The 20,057-nt window shown below is 42.4% G+C and overlaps 3 non-coding genes and 2 pseudogenes across 3 annotated transcripts; all 5 read right to left on the bottom strand.

Moving 5' to 3' along the window:
* Window positions 1–26: 26 nt before the first annotated feature.
* Window positions 27–211, bottom strand: LOC130313166 (U2 spliceosomal RNA). Its single transcript, XR_008861174.1, has one exon. It is a non-coding gene; the product is annotated as a U2 spliceosomal RNA (small nuclear RNA).
* Window positions 212–7,839: 7,628 nt separating this feature from the next.
* LOC130313053 (U2 spliceosomal RNA) lies at window positions 7,840–8,030 on the bottom strand. The gene has a single exon (XR_008861078.1). It is a non-coding gene; the product is annotated as a U2 spliceosomal RNA (small nuclear RNA).
* Window positions 8,031–10,120: 2,090 nt separating this feature from the next.
* LOC130313052 (U2 spliceosomal RNA) lies at window positions 10,121–10,311 on the bottom strand. Its single transcript, XR_008861077.1, has one exon. It is a non-coding gene; the product is annotated as a U2 spliceosomal RNA (small nuclear RNA).
* Window positions 10,312–12,402: 2,091 nt separating this feature from the next.
* Window positions 12,403–12,578, bottom strand: LOC130313151 (U2 spliceosomal RNA; annotated as a pseudogene).
* A 6,805-nt stretch (window positions 12,579–19,383) lies between these two features.
* Window positions 19,384–19,559, bottom strand: LOC130313150 (U2 spliceosomal RNA; annotated as a pseudogene).
* Window positions 19,560–20,057: the final 498 nt, after the last annotated feature.

Here is a 20,057-nt window from a genome sequence, read left to right as displayed (position 1 = left end):
GAATCTTTCTTTTTAACCCTGTAAGGGGGTGGTGCACTGTACCCGAAGATACTGCCATATCGGGTCAATGCATAGGGCGACGGAAGCAAGCTTCGAAATCGGCCCCCGTTCTCAAAAATCCATTTAATATATGGTCCCCAGATAGGGGACGTATCAGATATTAAACTGATAAGAACAGATTTTTTTTTTTTATCTAAAGCCGAGGAACGTGCTTTCGATTCACCCAAAGTGCAAGAAAAAGTGCAAACGTGTTACACTAAAAAAACGTGCACAAAGGATGCGGTCTATCGCAAGCCCTTCTCCGATAGGAGAGAGGCCCCCCAACAAACCTTACCCTTCGCCTCCGGACCAAAAGGTACCTGCGAGGTTCCAGGTTCGATGTCCCTTTTCGCCGAAGCTACTAGGGGACCACAAATGCTCCCGGCATCCCCCTTGGCGTTAGCCAAGGTATCTGCCCGCAGAGCCGATTACGGTAGGTACCCTGCCAAAACAGGAGTACCCGGGGTGTTTGCAGGGAGGTGCGGAACCTAATGGCCACACACACCTCCCCTAGACCGCCAGGAGGGACACCCAGAAGGGCTACCGCATCCTGACAAATCCTGTGAACACACAACACGCAAAAAGTGACACAGTGAGACAAAAAAGAAATAAATAAGTGAATGTGTGCAGATATACTGCCCGGACATCCGGCCGGATCTATAAAAATTTCTCTGATCCTAGCCAGAAGGCCGGGAATCAAGAGGTGAGTGCCACAAGGTGAAGAGATTATGGTGCCCGTGCTTCAACTCAGTGAGTCTATTCTCCCATTGAGTTTCGGCACCTCGGGGTTACCACTCCCCGAGGCACAAAAGTACCTCGGCTCTAGACCCTCTCAGCCTCATGGCGAGACCCGGAGGGAACAGGTCACATCGGGGCAGCCGTCGAGCTGATTCCTCAGAACCAGCCCCGGAAAGCCCTGGTACACCTGCATCCTCCATGCAGCACCCATCCCCACCAGCATGAAAACTGATAAGAACAGATTTTTTACTTTTAGATATAATATTCTTAGACTAAAAGACCTTACGCAGTCCAGATTATACTTAGTCTGCTAAAAGCATATTCCACAGATGTAGATTCCAAAGACTTTTAGCCACTTTGTGACCTAATCTTTTTTTATCCAATAAATAGAAAACATACATCTCACTAAGAGCTAGGCGAACACAATCTTTAGAGGTAATAGTGTCTCTTTTAAAAAGAAGAATATTCCTCGTCTTCCATAGTGCAATTTTAATACAATTTATACTAATCCACAAAACCCGAGACTTTTCCACAGATAAAACATTATAAAATCCATATAAAATAACTTCATGATTTAAAAAATTAAGATCAGAAATGAATTTTAGTAAGGGTCCTATCAAATGCCATATCTCTTGGGCGTAAAAACAGTTCCAAAAAAGGTGTAAAACTGTTTCCTCACTAGGACACCCCATTCTCGGGCACTTTGCACTACGACACAATCCTCTTCTGTGTTGGAATTCTCTGGTAGGCAAACATTGATGTGCTATCTGCCAGGCCAGATCTTTTAAGTCATTAGATAAGAATCCCATATTCACCATCCTCCAAACTCTTAGAGATTTCTCAGTGGAATAATTAGATATTAAGCAAATCTGTTCTATCTTCCTGATTTCAGGAACTAATTTTCGTGCATTACTACAAATTTCTTGACTAAAATTAGCAATGCCATAAATACGAATAATCTTTTCTAAAACCACATAGTGCGCTGGGGGAATAAATAAGATTGGGGACGTTAAAGGTAAGGTTATCCACTTTCTTTTTCTAAAAATGTGACCTGCAGCATATTTTCAAAAATAAGACCAATAACAGTTTCTTTGCAAGCCATTAAAACACATAGAAAAAAAGTGAATATATAAAAACCTTTTTAAATCAGGCACATCCTTACCCCCCAATTTCTTTGTCTTCATCATTACATCTCTCCTGAGTTTATCCATTTTAGACCCCCATAAAAAATGAAAGCAAATCTTGTTTAAAAACTTTAAGGTGCGTTCACTCGGTGGGAAAACCAAGCTTAAATATAGCATGATAGGTAGCAACAAAGCTTTCATTATCAGTACTTTTCCTTCTATTGTTAATTTCCTCATTTTCCAAAAACTTATTTTCTTTTGCACTTTCTCTTTGACGATGGACCAGCTTTCCTCTCCATTATTTTCATTGTCAAAGATGACACCCAAGATTTTGATTTTATCATATTGCACATTCACCTCCGTATTGCCCCAATTCCCTATTGCAAAGCAATCACATTTATTTTTATTTAATTTGAAGCCAGAGCCCTCACAAAAAAATTCTGTCTGTCTGATAGCACGTTTCAGGGATGGTTCATCTGGACATAGAATATTAACATCATCCATGTATGCTATCGTCTTTACGCTCTGTCCTCCACTTCCAGGGATTGGCACTCCTCTAATGAGCTTATCTTTTCTCAAAACATTCAACAGAGGTTCTATTGCACATATGAAAAGAATGGGTGATAGGGGGCACCCCTGTTTCACCCCAGACTGTAAACATACCTCTTGGGATAAAAAACCGTTAATTAAAATACGACTAAAACAGTTTTTATATAAAAGTGCAATTTTTCCAACAATAAAATCAGGAAAATTCATTTTCTTTAAAACCAACCATAAAAAATCATGAGAAACACGGTCATAAGCCTTTTGAAAATCCAAGGATAAAATTGCCAATTTCTGATCACATTGTTTCTGATACCATAAAACATCTTTTACAAGGTTTAGATGATCACTTATTTTCCTTCCAGGTACTCCGCATACTTGGTCACTGTGTATAACCTTAGAAATTACCTGCTTGAGCCTATTTGCTAAAATTTTTGCTAAAACCTTATAGTCTGTATTTAGCAGGGTAATAGGCCTCCAATTTTCTAATTTAGAGATGTCTCCTTTTTTAAAAATCAGAGTAACAACACCATCTCTCCAGGACGCAGGTAAAATCTCAGATTTAAAAGCACAGTTAAAAATACCTAAAAGATCATCTTTTAAAATGGACCAAAAACACAGATAAAATTCAACTGGCAACCCATCCGAACCAGGTGTTTTACCATTTAAAAAACTCTTAAAAGTGCTTAAAAGTTCAGGTAAAAAGATTTCATCACAAAGGCTCTCTTGGTCAGTTTTGTCAAGTTTTGAATCCAAGGTATCTAAAACATCATTAGTAAAGGAAATATCAATATCTTTTTTATTAAAAAGCTCCTGATAAAATACTTGTGCTTCTCGCAACATCTCTTCATTAGTTATCTTCCCTTCTATTACAGATATCATTTCTTTCTTTCCCACCACCTTCTTAAAAAAGAATCTCGAACACTTTTCATCATTCTCCAGACATTGCACCTTGCTGTTAAAAATCATTTCTTTTCCTTTTTGACTAATGGCATTTTTTATTTCATTCTTTGTCTGAGCAATAACATCATCCATCTCAAGCCCGGCTTGCTTTAGTTTATAATATGTTTGGATTTTAGTGTTTAACATTTTAAACCATAACTTTTTCTCCTTAGCCTTTTGGATGCCCACACGGATAAAAAACAGTTTAGTCCACTTTTTAACATCCTCCCACCAATCCAAAATATTTTTATATTGGGATTGACGCAATCTCCATTTGTTATAAGCAGCAATAAAATCATTTTTTGTTTTCATGTCCTCTAATAAAGTAGTGTTGAGCTTCCAAACGCCTCTGCCTTTCTCTAGGCCAGGTAAAGTGACATGTGCATGTAATAACTTATGATCAGAGAAAATATTCGATAAAAGAGAAACCTCAACTAGATTAAAACTTTCCGATAAAAAAATAAAATCAATCCTGGATTTGCAGACATTATTTTCCCATGTGTAACCAGGGTCGTCTGGGTATTTTCTCCTCCAGACATCGGTAAAGTTAAAATCCTCAGTCATACTCTTAATCTGTTTCTCTGTTTTATCCACTCTGACATGCACACTTCCACTCTCACGATGATCACCACTCATACAACAATTAAAATCTCCAGCCATTAAAATAGGTGTTGAACCTGGGATAAAAGCCTGAATATCATTAATCAAGTCGGCTCTCTCATTTTTTTCAGGAGAAGCATAGATGTTAAAAAGCTTAATCTCTGAGCCATTGTACTTAATATTAACTAATAGCGCTCTACCAGGTATAATTTCTAAGAAGGACAAAACTTGTACATCTGAACCTCTAAACAAGATCCCAACACCTGAAGATCTGTTCAGATTGTCACCCGACCAGACCGATGGTCCCAAAGTCCAGCTACGACAAAGGTCCTCATAATTTGGACTATGTTCAATTCCACATTCTTGTAAAAAGAACAGAGAACAGTCCAAGGTCTCTAAAAAACTAAACAAAGCAGCCCTTCTCGTAGGGCTCTTTAGACCTCTCACATTAAGAGAGGAGCACTTTAAGGAAGCTATTCGCTACTGGAGTTTGAGTCCGATATGAAACCCACAGGTGACTCCGGGCTTTCGAACTCTTTGATATTTTTTGGATCGGACGCTGATCTTATAGAAGGCCTCCATGCATGTTGACTGTCCTCACATTCGTCTGAGCTTTTTTTGACAGGCCGTTTAATGCCAAGTTGTGGCTCATCTCCAAGTTCCTTCTTCCGCTTGATCTCCTTCACGCCAACCTCCATGGCTTCACTGCTCACTAGTGACCCTCCACCACCAGAACCCTCCACAGAAGGTCTCCCCTCTGTCTCAGGCACAGCAGAAAGGTCCATAAGCTCCGCCACGACATGAGAAGTTACAGCCGGCTTTTCTGAAGGCGCCTCAGACCGCTGGGGTGCTTTCGCAGGTGGTACTTCAGCTTGCACTACACCCACTCTCCCCGCTACACGGTCAGCCCACGATCTAGCTACACTGGAACGGAGACTGCAATCTTTAAAGGCATGGCCTTCTTCACCACAAATGTTGCAGACGATTTTAGCACAATCCTTAGAAACATGGCCTTCTTGATTGCACCGACCACAGCGAACTGTAGTGTCCGTGCAAACTTCCATAGTATGTCCGAATTTCTTACATTTCCTACAAAAAGTAGGCATCTCGGGATAAAACAAATAGCCCTTATCCCGACCGATAGAAAAGTTGGAGGGTGGATGACACAACCCTCCAATGCCAGTAGCATCCTCCTTCATTTTCACAAAAAACTTATGTTTCCCCGTCCATAGGTCTTCTGAATTCATCACCTTATGGGAATACTTAACAGAACTGCAGTATTTCCCCAAAAAGAGCTCAATATGGGACACAGTCACAAAGGGATTGTGCATACACACAACTAGAGGAATATCGCCTCCAGTATACAACACTGTGACCGTGATCCCATCAAGCTCAGCAAGGTCTTGATTGCTTTTCAGCTTCTCAAAAAGATTCTGGCATGCATAAGCAGAGTCCAGAGTTAGGATGAAGCTGCCCTTCCGAGGATCTCTGAGACAGACGATGTTCTCTTTCTTCACCCCAAGAAGCTTGTAGAGAGTTTCTTTCACAAAATAAGAAAGTTGGACGAGTTCTTGCTTGTCTTCATCAACATCAAAGCGAAAGGAAAAACGAATCCGCGTTTCACCGGATGTAAGGTAACGGATGCGAACACCCATCTTGTCGATCGCCTTTTCGGTTCCTCGTAGCAGCCCCCCTTGGAAAAGGTAGGACAAACTCCCAGGATCCTCCTGACCAGACACTTGATCTAGCCAAAAGGCCGAGAAGCGATAACCGTGAAAGGGGCGGGCCCAACAAGGTCCCCTTCATGGGCACTATCACTGCTTGCTGTCAGGGAGGCTGCCAGACAATTTTCCATGCACACTCTGGGCTGGGGGGCAGTCAACCACCAGTACACACAGCAGAACCTAAACCCATACCATTATTGCTAAGCAGCAAGACAGGGGCCCATTGCACTCCCACGGGGCCTTTTTAAATGCAATCCATAACCCGGATTTGCCAGGAACCCTTCTTACTCCTCCTACTTGCATGTGACACTGGGCTTAGGATCTGCATAGGAAACACACACACAAGCACACACCTACCTTTGTTGCCTGCAGATGCCTCCTTGGCTGTCCCCAAACGGTATCAAACCAACACCCACGGGAAGCTGTAAGCATAGAGGACATGCCTGCACCCCATTGGACTTACCTGTGTGGGTTAAATCCGGGTTATTTGACAACCTATGGCGGTGATGGTTCTGCTCAGGCAGAGCAGTGCTGATGCTCCTCATAAAGCTGTCGCTGCTGTGAAGGTTCTAGGTGACATCACAAATCCCTTTGGTTACATACACAACAAAGCTGGGTTGTTGTTGTTTACACTCTGCAAGGCCTGTGGAAGTGAGTGACATCATAGCACTGTAGTTCTGAGGGTTCAAGATGGATGCAACAATCTCCTGTTGCTTTTATGAAGGCCGTAATAGACGACATCACCAAACAGCTCCATAGTCACATACACAGCAAAGGAGAGATGTTGTTTACACCTAGTGATGTCAGTGGTATTGAGTGACATCACAGCACAGTGCTAAGGCTCCTGGGCCTGGACACAGCAGCGGCTGCAATATCTCAACGGAGAATACGTTTATATCTATGTGTGTGTGTGCGCATATATATATATATATATATATATATATATATATATATTTCTCCGCCGAAATCACTTTTAAACCCATTTCCACCTTTTTTTCCCTTCTCTTCCTCTTACTTTTTTTTCACGTTTTTTTACGTTTTTCTCCTTTTCGTCTCTTTTCTGGGCGTATTATTCTTCTTTTTCTTCTTTTTTTTCGTCTAATGCATACCCCATCAGTGCAGCAATGCTTATTCAATACCGCCAGCAGATGGAGACACTGGGGGATAATTTTCTAAGGATTTATACTGATTTTTCCTGTCTGAATTTGTCGCACAGAAAGTTGCAGGCCAAATATGTGTGACATTTCTGCGACTTTAGCTTCTAGAGCATTTTTACAACATTATACATAGGTGCTGAATACATAAAAAGCGACTGTTCAGCGACAGACAAGTCGCATCGGCTGAAAGTAGGCCAGAATGTCAGTCCATGTTGGAGCAGGTTTAGATACAGTCTAAAGCATAGATCTCAAAGTCTGTGCACAGAATTTAGCAAGGGCCTCGCACCTTCTGATGCATCAGGTAGGTGCACAATAGCATAGCCTAACCCTCTGTACTTTGGTCTATATTGATGCGGGACATAGACAGCCAGCTGATGACCAATCCATTAGTGCAATGGATGGCTGGAAGCATTTGTCTTTGCCTTTGCAATACCACAGAAGCAATGCATGGTCAATGTACAGCAATGACACACCTGTGTGAACAGCCAGGAGACCCCCCCCCCCCCCCCATGTTATGTTACATAGTTACATAGTTAGTACGGTCGAAAAAAGACATATGTCCATCACGTTCAACCAGGGAATTAAGGGGTAGGGGTGTGGCGCGATATTGGGGAAGGGATGAGATTTTATATTTCTTCATAAGCATTAATCTTATTTTGTCAATTAGGAACATTCAGCACCCACCCGCTATCAAGGCAGCTGCCTATCATGTCATGCCCTACCTGCACAGGTGTGCTGGCTACTCAAATGATCCAATTAAGGAGGCCATTTAGTCAGCAGCAGCAGAAGTCCTGTGCCTGGACGCTCCAACAGGGGCCAGACACAAGCAGAAGCAGAAGCAGCAGAAGCAGCAGCAGCACCACCTTTTGTTTTTTGGCTGCAGCAGCAGCAAGGCCCACAGGGCTGGCTAGCTGGCTAGCCAGCAAGCAGGTAGCAATGAAAGTAGGAATCTTTCTTTTTAACCCTGTAAGGGGGTGGTGCACTGTACCCGAAGATACTGCCATATCGGGTCAATGCATAGGGCGACGGAAGCAAGCTTCGAAATCGGCCCCCGTTCTCAAAAATCCATTTAATATATGGTCCCCAGATAGGGGACGTATCAGATATTAAACTGATAAGAACAGATACTACACTTGATCTTAGCCAAAAGGCCGAGAAGCGATAACCGTGAAAGGGGCGGGCCCAACAAGGTCCCCTTCATGGGCACTATCACTGCTTGCTGTCAGGGAGGCTGCCAGACAATTTTCCATGCACACTCTGGGCTGGGGGGCAGTCAACCACCAGTACACACAGCAGAACCTAAACCCATACCATTATTGCTAAGCAGCAAGACAGGGGCCCATTGCACTCCCACGGGGCCTTTTTAAATGCAATCCATAACCCGGATTTGCCAGGAACCCTTCTTACTCCTCCTACTTGCATGTGACACTGGGCTTAGGATCTGCATAGGAAACACACACACAAGCACACACCTACCTTTGTTGCCTGCAGATGCCTCCTTGGCTGTCCCCAAACGGTATCAAACCAACACCCACGGGAAGCTGTAAGCATAGAGGACATGCCTGCACCCCATTGGACTTACCTGTGTGGGTTAAATCCGGGTTATTTGACAACCTATGGCGGTGATGGTTCTGCTCAGGCAGAGCAGTGCTGATGCTCCTCATAAAGCTGTCGCTGCTGTGAAGGTTCTAGGTGACATCACAAATCCCTTTGGTTACATACACAACAAAGCTGGGTTGTTGTTGTTTACACTCTGCAAGGCCTGTGGAAGTGAGTGACATCATAGCACTGTAGTTCTGAGGGTTCAAGATGGATGCAACAATCTCCTGTTGCTTCTATGAAGGCCGTAATAGACGACATCACCAAACAGCTCCATAGTCACATACACAGCAAAGGAGAGATGTTGTTTACACCTAGTGATGTCAGTGGTATTGAGTGACATCACAGCACAGTGCTAAGGCTCCTGGGCCTGGACACAGCAGCGGCTGCAATATCTCAACGGAGAATACGTTTATATCTATGTGTGTGTGTGCGCATATATATATATATATATATATATATATATATATATATATATATTTCTCCGCCGAAATCACTTTTAAACCCATTTCCACCTTTTTTTCCCTTCTCTTCCTCTTACTTTTTTTTCACGTTTTTTTACGTTTTTCTCCTTTTCGCCTCTTTTCTGGGCGTATTATTCTTCTTTTTCTTCTTTTTTTTCGTCTAATGCATACCCCATCAGTGCAGCAATGCTTATTCAATACCGCCAGCAGATGGAGACACTGGGGGATAATTTTCTAAGGATTTATACTGATTTTTCCTGTCTGAATTTGTCGCACAGAAAGTTGCAGGCCAAATATGTGTGACATTTCTGCGACTTTAGCTTCTAGAGCATTTTTACAACATTATACATAGGTGCTGAATACATAAAAAGCGACTGTTCAGCGACAGACAAGTCGCATCGGCTGAAAGTAGGCCAGAATGTCAGTCCATGTTGGAGCAGGTTTAGATACAGTCTAAAGCATAGATCTCAAAGTCTGTGCACAGAATTTAGCAAGGGCCTCGCACCTTCTGATGCATCAGGTAGGTGCACAATAGCATAGCCTAACCCTCTGTACTTTGGTCTATATTGATGCGGGACATAGACAGCCAGCTGATGACCAATCCATTAGTGCAATGGATGGCTGGAAGCATTTGTCTTTGCCTTTGCAATACCACAGAAGCAATGCATGGTCAATGTACAGCAATGACACACCTGTGTGAACAGCCAGGAGACCCCCCCCCCCCCATGTTATGTTACATAGTTACATAGTTAGTACGGTCGAAAAAAGACATATGTCCATCACGTTCTCAACCAGGGAATTAAGGGGTAGGGGTGTGGCGCGATATTGGGGAAGGGATGAGATTTTATATTTCTTCATAAGCATTAATCTTATTTTGTCAATTAGGAACATTCAGCACCCACCCGCTATCAAGGCAGCTGCCTATCATGTCATGCCCTACCTGCACAGGTGTGCTGGCTACTCAAATGATCCAATTAAGGAGGCCATTTAGTCAGCAGCAGCAGAAGTCCTGTGCCTGGACGCTCCAACAGGGGCCAGACACAAGCAGAAGCAGAAGCAGCAGAAGCAGCAGCAGCACCACCTTTTGTTTTTTGGCTGCAGCAGCAGCAAGGCCCACAGGGCTGGCTAGCTGGCTAGCCAGCAAGCAGGTAGCAATGAAAGTAGGAATCTTTCTTTTTAACCCTGTAAGGGGGTGGTGCACTGTACCCGAAGATACTGCCATATCGGGTCAATGCATAGGGCGACGGAAGCAAGCTTCGAAATCGGCCCCCGTTCTCAAAAATCCATTTAATATATGGTCCCCAGATAGGGGACGTATCAGATATTAAACTGATAAGAACAGATACTACACTTGATCTTAGCCAAAAGGCCGAGAAGCGATAACCGTGAAAGGGGCGGGCCCAACAAGGTCCCCTTCATGGGCACTATCACTGCTTGCTGTCAGGGAGGCTGCCAGACAATTTTCCATGCACACTCTGGGCTGGGGGGCAGTCAACCACCAGTACACACAGCAGAACCTAAACCCATACCATTATTGCTAAGCAGCAAGACAGGGGCCCATTGCACTCCCACGGGGCCTTTTTAAATGCAATCCATAACCCGGATTTGCCAGGAACCCTTCTTACTCCTCCTACTTGCATGTGACACTGGGCTTAGGATCTGCATAGGAAACACACACACAAGCACACACCTACCTTTGTTGCCTGCAGATGCCTCCTTGGCTGTCCCCAAACGGTATCAAACCAACACCCACGGGAAGCTGTAAGCATAGAGGACATGCCTGCACCCCATTGGACTTACCTGTGTGGGTTAAATCCGGGTTATTTGACAACCTATGGCGGTGATGGTTCTGCTCAGGCAGAGCAGTGCTGATGCTCCTCATAAAGCTGTCGCTGCTGTGAAGGTTCTAGGTGACATCACAAATCCCTTTGGTTACATACACAACAAAGCTGGGTTGTTGTTGTTTACACTCTGCAAGGCCTGTGGAAGTGAGTGACATCATAGCACTGTAGTTCTGAGGGTTCAAGATGGATGCAACAATCTCCTGTTGCTTCTATGAAGGCCGTAATAGACGACATCACCAAACAGCTCCATAGTCACATACACAGCAAAGGAGAGATGTTGTTTACACCTAGTGATGTCAGTGGTATTGAGTGACATCACAGCACAGTGCTAAGGCTCCTGGGCCTGGACACAGCAGCGGCTGCAATATCTCAACGGAGAATACGTTTATATCTATGTGTGTGTGCGCATATATATATATATATATATATATATATATATATATATATATATATTCTCCGCCGAAATCACTTTTAAACCCATTTCCACCTTTTTTTCCCTTCTCTTCCTCTTACTTTTTTTTCACGTTTTTTTACGTTTTTCTCCTTTTCGCCTCTTTTCTGGGCGTATTATTCTTCTTTTTCTTCTTTTTTTTCGTCTAATGCATACCCCATCAGTGCAGCAATGCTTATTCAATACCGCCAGCAGATGGAGACACTGGGGGATAATTTTCTAAGGATTTATACTGATTTTTCCTGTCTGAATTTGTCGCACAGAAAGTTGCAGGCCAAATATGTGTGACATTTCTGCGACTTTAGCTTCTAGAGCATTTTTACAACATTATACATAGGTGCTGAATACATAAAAAGCGACTGTTCAGCGACAGACAAGTCGCATCGGCTGAAAGTAGGCCAGAATGTCAGTCCATGTTGGAGCAGGTTTAGATACAGTCTAAAGCATAGATCTCAAAGTCTGTGCACAGAATTTAGCAAGGGCCTCGCACCTTCTGATGCATCAGGTAGGTGCACAATAGCATAGCCTAACCCTCTGTACTTTGGTCTATATTGATGCGGGACATAGACAGCCAGCTGATGACCAATCCATTAGTGCAATGGATGGCTGGAAGCATTTGTCTTTGCCTTTGCAATACCACAGAAGCAATGCATGGTCAATGTACAGCAATGACACACCTGTGTGAACAGCCAGGAGACCCCCCCCCCCCCCCCCATGTTATGTTACATAGTTACATAGTTAGTACGGTCGAAAAAAGACATATGTCCATCACGTTCAACCAGGGAATTAAGGGGTAGGGGTGTGGCGCGATATTGGGGAAGGGATGAGATTTTATATTTCTTCATAAGCATTAATCTTATTTTGTCAATTAGGAACATTCAGCACCCACCCGCTATCAAGGCAGCTGCCTATCATGTCATGCCCTACCTGCACAGGTGTGCTGGCTACTCAAATGATCCAATTAAGGAGGCCATTTAGTCAGCAGCAGCAGAAGTCCTGTGCCTGGACGCTCCAACAGGGGCCAGACACAAGCAGAAGCAGAAGCAGCAGAAGCAGCAGCAGCACCACCTTTTGTTTTTTGGCTGCAGCAGCAGCAAGGCCCACAGGGCTGGCTAGCTGGCTAGCCAGCAAGCAGGTAGCAATGAAAGTAGGAATCTTTCTTTTTAACCCTGTAAGGGGGTGGTGCACTGTACCCGAAGATACTGCCATATCGGGTCAATGCATAGGGCGACGGAAGCAAGCTTCGAAATCGGCCCCCGTTCTCAAAAATCCATTTAATATATGGTCCCCAGATAGGGGACGTATCAGATATTAAACTGATAAGAACAGATTTTTTACTTTTAGATATAATATTCTTAGACTAAAAGACCTTACGCAGTCCAGATTATACTTAGTCTGCTAAAAGCATATTCCACAGATGTAGATTCCAAAGACTTTTAGCCACTTTGTGACCTAATCTTTTTTTATCCAATAAATAGAAAACATACATCTCACTAAGAGCTAGGCGAACACAATCTTTAGAGGTAATAGTGTCTCTTTTAAAAAGAAGAATATTCCTCGTCTTCCATAGTGCAATTTTAATACAATTTATACTAATCCACAAAACCCGAGACTTTTCCACAGATAAAACATTATAAAATCCATATAAAATAACTTCATGATTTAAAAAATTAAGATCAGAAATGAATTTTAGTAAGGGTCCTATCAAATGCCATATCTCTTGGGCGTAAAAACAGTTCCAAAAAAGGTGTAAAACTGTTTCCTCACTAGGACACCCCATTCTCGGGCACTTTGCACTACGACACAATCCTCTTCTGTGTTGGAATTCTCTGGTAGGCAAACATTGATGTGCTATCTGCCAGGCCAGATCTTTTAAGTCATTAGATAAGAATCCCATATTCACCATCCTCCAAACTCTTAGAGATTTCTCAGTGGAATAATTAGATATTAAGCAAATCTGTTCTATCTTCCTGATTTCAGGAACTAATTTTCGTGCATTACTACAAATTTCTTGACTAAAATTAGCAATGCCATAAATACGAATAATCTTTTCTAAAACCACATAGTGCGCTGGGGGAATAAATAAGATTGGGGACGTTAAAGGTAAGGTTATCCACTTTCTTTTTCTAAAAATGTGACCTGCAGCATATTTTAAAAAATAAGACCAATAACAGTTTCTTTGCAAGCCATTAAAACACATAGAAAAAAAGTGAATATATAAAAACCTTTTTAAATCAGGCACATCCTTACCCCCCAATTTCTTTGTCTTCATCATTACATCTCTCCTGAGTTTATCCATTTTAGACCCCCATAAAAAATGAAAGCAAATCTTGTTTAAAAACTTTAAGGTGCGTTCACTCGGTGGGAAAACCAAGCTTAAATATAGCATGATAGGTAGCAACAAAGCTTTCATTATCAGTACTTTTCCTTCTATTGTTAATTTCCTCATTTTCCAAAAACTTATTTTCTTTTGCACTTTCTCTTTGACGATGGACCAGCTTTCCTCTCCATTATTTTCATTGTCAAAGATGACACCCAAGATTTTGATTTTATCATATTGCACATTCACCTCCGTATTGCCCCAATTCCCTATTGCAAAGCAATCACATTTATTTTTATTTAATTTGAAGCCAGAGCCCTCACAAAAAAATTCTGTCTGTCTGATAGCACGTTTCAGGGATGGTTCATCTGGACATAGAATATTAACATCATCCATGTATGCTATCGTCTTTACGCTCTGTCCTCCACTTCCAGGGATTGGCACTCCTCTAATGAGCTTATCTTTTCTCAAAACATTCAACAGAGGTTCTATTGCACATATGAAAAGAATGGGTGATAGGGGGCACCCCTGTTTCACCCCAGACTGTAAACATACCTCTTGGGATAAAAAACCGTTAATTAAAATACGACTAAAACAGTTTTTATATAAAAGTGCAATTTTTCCAACAATAAAATCAGGAAAATTCATTTTCTTTAAAACCAACCATAAAAAATCATGAGAAACACGGTCATAAGCCTTTTGAAAATCCAAGGATAAAATTGCCAATTTCTGATCACATTGTTTCTGATACCATAAAACATCTTTTACAAGGTTTAGATGATCACTTATTTTCCTTCCAGGTACTCCGCATACTTGGTCACTGTGTATAACCTTAGAAATTACCTGCTTGAGCCTATTTGCTAAAATTTTTGCTAAAACCTTATAGTCTGTATTTAGCAGGGTAATAGGCCTCCAATTTTCTAATTTAGAGATGTCTCCTTTTTTAAAAATCAGAGTAACAACACCATCTCTCCAGGACGCAGGTAAAATCTCAGATTTAAAAGCACAGTTAAAAATACCTAAAAGATCATCTTTTAAAATGGACCAAAAACACAGATAAAATTCAACTGGCAACCCATCCGAACCAGGTGTTTTACCATTTAAAAAACTCTTAAAAGTGCTTAAAAGTTCAGGTAAAAAGATTTCATCACAAAGGCTCTCTTGGTCAGTTTTGTCAAGTTTTGAATCCAAGGTATCTAAAACATCATTAGTAAAGGAAATATCAATATCTTTTTTATTAAAAAGCTCCTGATAAAATACTTGTGCTTCTCGCAACATCTCTTCATTAGTTATCTTCCCTTCTATTACAGATATCATTTCTTTCTTTCCCACCACCTTCTTAAAAAAGAATCTCGAACACTTTTCATCATTCTCCAGACATTGCACCTTGCTGTTAAAAATCATTTCTTTTCCTTTTTGACTAATGGCATTTTTTATTTCATTCTTTGTCTGAGCAATAACATCATCCATCTCAAGCCCGGCTTGCTTTAGTTTATAATATGTTTGGATTTTAGTGTTTAACATTTTAAACCATAACTTTTTCTCCTTAGCCTTTTGGATGCCCACACGGATAAAAAACAGTTTAGTCCACTTTTTAACATCCTCCCACCAATCCAAAATATTTTTATATTGGGATTGACGCAATCTCCATTTGTTATAAGCAGCAATAAAATCATTTTTTGTTTTCATGTCCTCTAATAAAGTAGTGTTGAGCTTCCAAACGCCTCTGCCTTTCTCTAGGCCAGGTAAAGTGACATGTGCATGTAATAACTTATGATCAGAGAAAATATTCGATAAAAGAGAAACCTCAACTAGATTAAAACTTTCCGATAAAAAAATAAAATCAATCCTGGATTTGCAGACATTATTTTCCCATGTGTAACCAGGGTCGTCTGGGTATTTTCTCCTCCAGACATCGGTAAAGTTAAAATCCTCAGTCATACTCTTAATCTGTTTCTCTGTTTTATCCACTCTGACATGCACACTTCCACTCTCACGATGATCACCACTCATACAACAATTAAAATCTCCAGCCATTAAAATAGGTGTTGAACCTGGGATAAAAGCCTGAATATCATTAATCAAGTCGGCTCTCTCATTTTTTTCAGGAGAAGCATAGATGTTAAAAAGCTTAATCTCTGAGCCATTGTACTTAATATTAACTAATAGCGCTCTACCAGGTATAATTTCTAAGAAGGACAAAACTTGTACATCTGAACCTCTAAACAAGATCCCAACACCTGAAGATCTGTTCAGATTGTCACCCGACCAGACCGATGGTCCCAAAGTCCAGCTACGACAAAGGTCCTCATAATTTGGACTATGTTCAATTCCACATTCTTGTAAAAAGAACAGAGAACAGTCCAAGGTCTCTAAAAAACTAAACAAAGCAGCCCTTCTCGTAGGGCTCTTTAGACCTCTCACATTAAGAGAGGAGCACTTTAAGGAAGCTATTCGCTACTGGAGTTTGAGTCCGATATGAAACCCACAGGTGACTCCGGGCTTTCGAACTCTTTGATATTTTTTGGATCGGACGCTGATCTTATAGAAGGCCTCCATGCATGTTGACTGTCCTCACATTCGTCTGAGCTTTTTTTGACAGGCCGTTTAATGCCAAGTTGTGGCTCATCTCCAAGTTCCTTCTTCCGCTTGATCTCCTTCACGCCAACCTCCATGGCTTCACTGCTCACTAGTGACCCTCCACCACCAGAACCCTCCACAGAAGGTCTCCCCTCTGTCTCAGGCACAGCAGAAAGGTCCATAAGCTCCGCCACGACATGAGAAGTTACAGCCGGCTTTTCTGAAGGCGCCTCAGACCGCTGGGGTGCTTTCGCAGGTGGTACTTCAGCTTGCACTACACCCACTCTCCCCGCTACACGGTCAGCCCACGATCTAGCTACACTGGAACGGAGACTGCAATCTTTAAAGGCATGGCCTTCTTCACCACAAATGTTGCAGACGATTTTAGCACAGTCCTTAGAAACATGGCCTTCTTGATTGCACCGACCACAGCGAACTGTAGTGTCCGTGCAAACTTCCATAGTATGTCCGAATTTCTTACATTTCCTACAAAAAGTAGGCATCTCGGGATAAAACAAATAGCCCTTATCCCGACCGATAGAAAAGTTGGAGGGTGGATGACACAACCCTCCAATGCCAGTAGCATCCTCCTTCATTTTCACAAAAAACTTATGTTTCCCCGTCCATAGGTCTTCTGAATTCATCACCTTATGGGAATACTTAACAGAACTGCAGTATTTCCCCAAAAAGAGCTCAATATGGGACACAGTCACAAAGGGATTGTGCATACACACAACTAGAGGAATATCGCCTCCAGTATACAACACTGTGACCGTGATCCCATCAAGCTCAGCAAGGTCTTGATTGCTTTTCAGCTTCTCAAAAAGATTCTGGCATGCATAAGCAGAGTCCAGAGTTAGGATGAAGCTGCCCTTCCGAGGATCTCTGAGACAGACGATGTTCTCTTTCTTCACCCCAAGAAGCTTGTAGAGAGTTTCTTTCACAAAATAAGAAAGTTGGACGAGTTCTTGCTTGTCTTCATCAACATCAAAGCGAAAGGAAAAACGAATCCGCGTTTCACCGGATGTAAGGTAACGGATGCGAACACCCATCTTGTCGATCGCCTTTTCGGTTCCTCGTAGCAGCCCCCCTTGGAAAAGGTAGGACAAACTCCCAGGATCCTCCTGACCAGACACTTGATCTAGCCAAAAGGCCGAGAAGCGATAACCGTGAAAGGGGCGGGCCCAACAAGGTCCCCTTCATGGGCACTATCACTGCTTGCTGTCAGGGAGGCTGCCAGACAATTTTCCATGCACACTCTGGGCTGGGGGGCAGTCAACCACCAGTACACACAGCAGAACCTAAACCCATACCATTATTGCTAAGCAGCAAGACAGGGGCCCATTGCACTCCCACGGGGCCTTTTTAAATGCAATCCATAACCCGGATTTGCCAGGAACCCTTCTTACTCCTCCTACTTGCATGTGACACTGGGCTTAGGATCTGCATAGGAAACACACACACAAGCACACACCTACCTTTGTTGCCTGCAGATGCCTCCTTGGCTGTCCCCAAACGGTATCAAACCAACACCCACGGGAAGCTGTAAGCATAGAGGACATGCCTGCACCCCATTGGACTTACCTGTGTGGGTTAAATCCGGGTTATTTGACAACCTATGGCGGTGATGGTTCTGCTCAGGCAGAGCAGTGCTGATGCTCCTCATAAAGCTGTCGCTGCTGTGAAGGTTCTAGGTGACATCACAAATCCCTTTGGTTACATACACAACAAAGCTGGGTTGTTGTTGTTTACACTCTGCAAGGCCTGTGGAAGTGAGTGACATCATAGCACTGTAGTTCTGAGGGTTCAAGATGGATGCAACAATCTCCTGTTGCTTCTATGAAGGCCGTAATAGACGACATCACCAAACAGCTCCATAGTCACATACACAGCAAAGGAGAGATGTTGTTTACACCTAGTGATGTCAGTGGTATTGAGTGACATCACAGCACAGTGCTAAGGCTCCTGGGCCTGGACACAGCAGCGGCTGCAATATCTCAACGGAGAATACGTTTATATCTATGTGTGTGTGTGCGCATATATATATATATATATATATATATATATATATATATATATTTCTCCGCCGAAATCACTTTTAAACCCATTTCCACCTTTTTTTCCCTTCTCTTCCTCTTACTTTTTTTTCACGTTTTTTTACGTTTTTCTCCTTTTCGCCTCTTTTCTGGGCGTATTATTCTTCTTTTTCTTCTTTTTTTTCGTCTAATGCATACCCCATCAGTGCAGCAATGCTTATTCAATACCGCCAGCAGATGGAGACACTGGGGGATAATTTTCTAAGGATTTATACTGATTTTTCCTGTCTGAATTTGTCGCACAGAAAGTTGCAGGCCAAATATGTGTGACATTTCTGCGACTTTAGCTTCTAGAGCATTTTTACAACATTATACATAGGTGCTGAATACATAAAAAGCGACTGTTCAGCGACAGACAAGTCGCATCGGCTGAAAGTAGGCCAGAATGTCAGTCCATGTTGGAGCAGGTTTAGATACAGTCTAAAGCATAGATCTCAAAGTCTGTGCACAGAATTTAGCAAGGGCCTCGCACCTTCTGATGCATCAGGTAGGTGCACAATAGCATAGCCTAACCCTCTGTACTTTGGTCTATATTGATGCGGGACATAGACAGCCAGCTGATGACCAATCCATTAGTGCAATGGATGGCTGGAAGCATTTGTCTTTGCCTTTGCAATACCACAGAAGCAATGCATGGTCAATGTACAGCAATGACACACCTGTGTGAACAGCCAGGAGACCCCCCCCCCCCCCCCCCCCATGTTATGTTACATAGTTACATAGTTAGTACGGTCGAAAAAAGACATATGTCCATCACGTTCAACCAGGGAATTAAGGGGTAGGGGTGTGGCGCGATATTGGGGAAGGGATGAGATTTTATATTTCTTCATAAGCATTAATCTTATTTTGTCAATTAGGAACATTCAGCACCCACCCGCTATCAAGGCAGCTGCCTATCATGTCATGCCCTACCTGCACAGGTGTGCTGGCTACTCAAATGATCCAATTAAGGAGGCCATTTAGTCAGCAGCAGCAGAAGTCCTGTGCCTGGACGCTCCAACAGGGGCCAGACACAAGCAGAAGCAGAAGCAGCAGAAGCAGCAGCAGCACCACCTTTTGTTTTTTGGCTGCAGCAGCAGCAAGGCCCACAGGGCTGGCTAGCTGGCTAGCCAGCAAGCAGGTAGCAATGAAAGTAGGAATCTTTCTTTTTAACCCTGTAAGGGGGTGGTGCACTGTACCCGAAGATACTGCCATATCGGGTCAATGCATAGGGCGACGGAAGCAAGCTTCGAAATCGGCCCCCGTTCTCAAAAATCCATTTAATATATGGTCCCCAGATAGGGGACGTATCAGATATTAAACTGATAAGAACAGATTTTTTACTTTTAGATATAATATTCTTAGACTAAAAGACCTTACGCAGTCCAGATTATACTTAGTCTGCTAAAAGCATATTCCACAGATGTAGATTCCAAAGACTTTTAGCCACTTTGTGACCTAATCTTTTTTTATCCAATAAATAGAAAACATACATCTCACTAAGAGCTAGGCGAACACAATCTTTAGAGGTAATAGTGTCTCTTTTAAAAAGAAGAATATTCCTCGTCTTCCATAGTGCAATTTTAATACAATTTATACTAATCCACAAAACCCGAGACTTTTCCACAGATAAAACATTATAAAATCCATATAAAATAACTTCATGATTTAAAAAATTAAGATCAGAAATGAATTTTAGTAAGGGTCCTATCAAATGCCATATCTCTTGGGCGTAAAAACAGTTCCAAAAAAGGTGTAAAACTGTTTCCTCACTAGGACACCCCATTCTCGGGCACTTTGCACTACGACACAATCCTCTTCTGTGTTGGAATTCTCTGGTAGGCAAACATTGATGTG

Source organism: Hyla sarda, unplaced genomic scaffold, assembly GCF_029499605.1.
Source record: "Hyla sarda isolate aHylSar1 unplaced genomic scaffold, aHylSar1.hap1 scaffold_175, whole genome shotgun sequence".
Lineage (NCBI taxonomy): Eukaryota > Metazoa > Chordata > Amphibia > Anura > Hylidae > Hyla > Hyla sarda.
The sequence above is the reverse complement of the archived record's forward strand: the minus strand, read 5'-3'. Positions and strand labels throughout refer to the sequence as shown.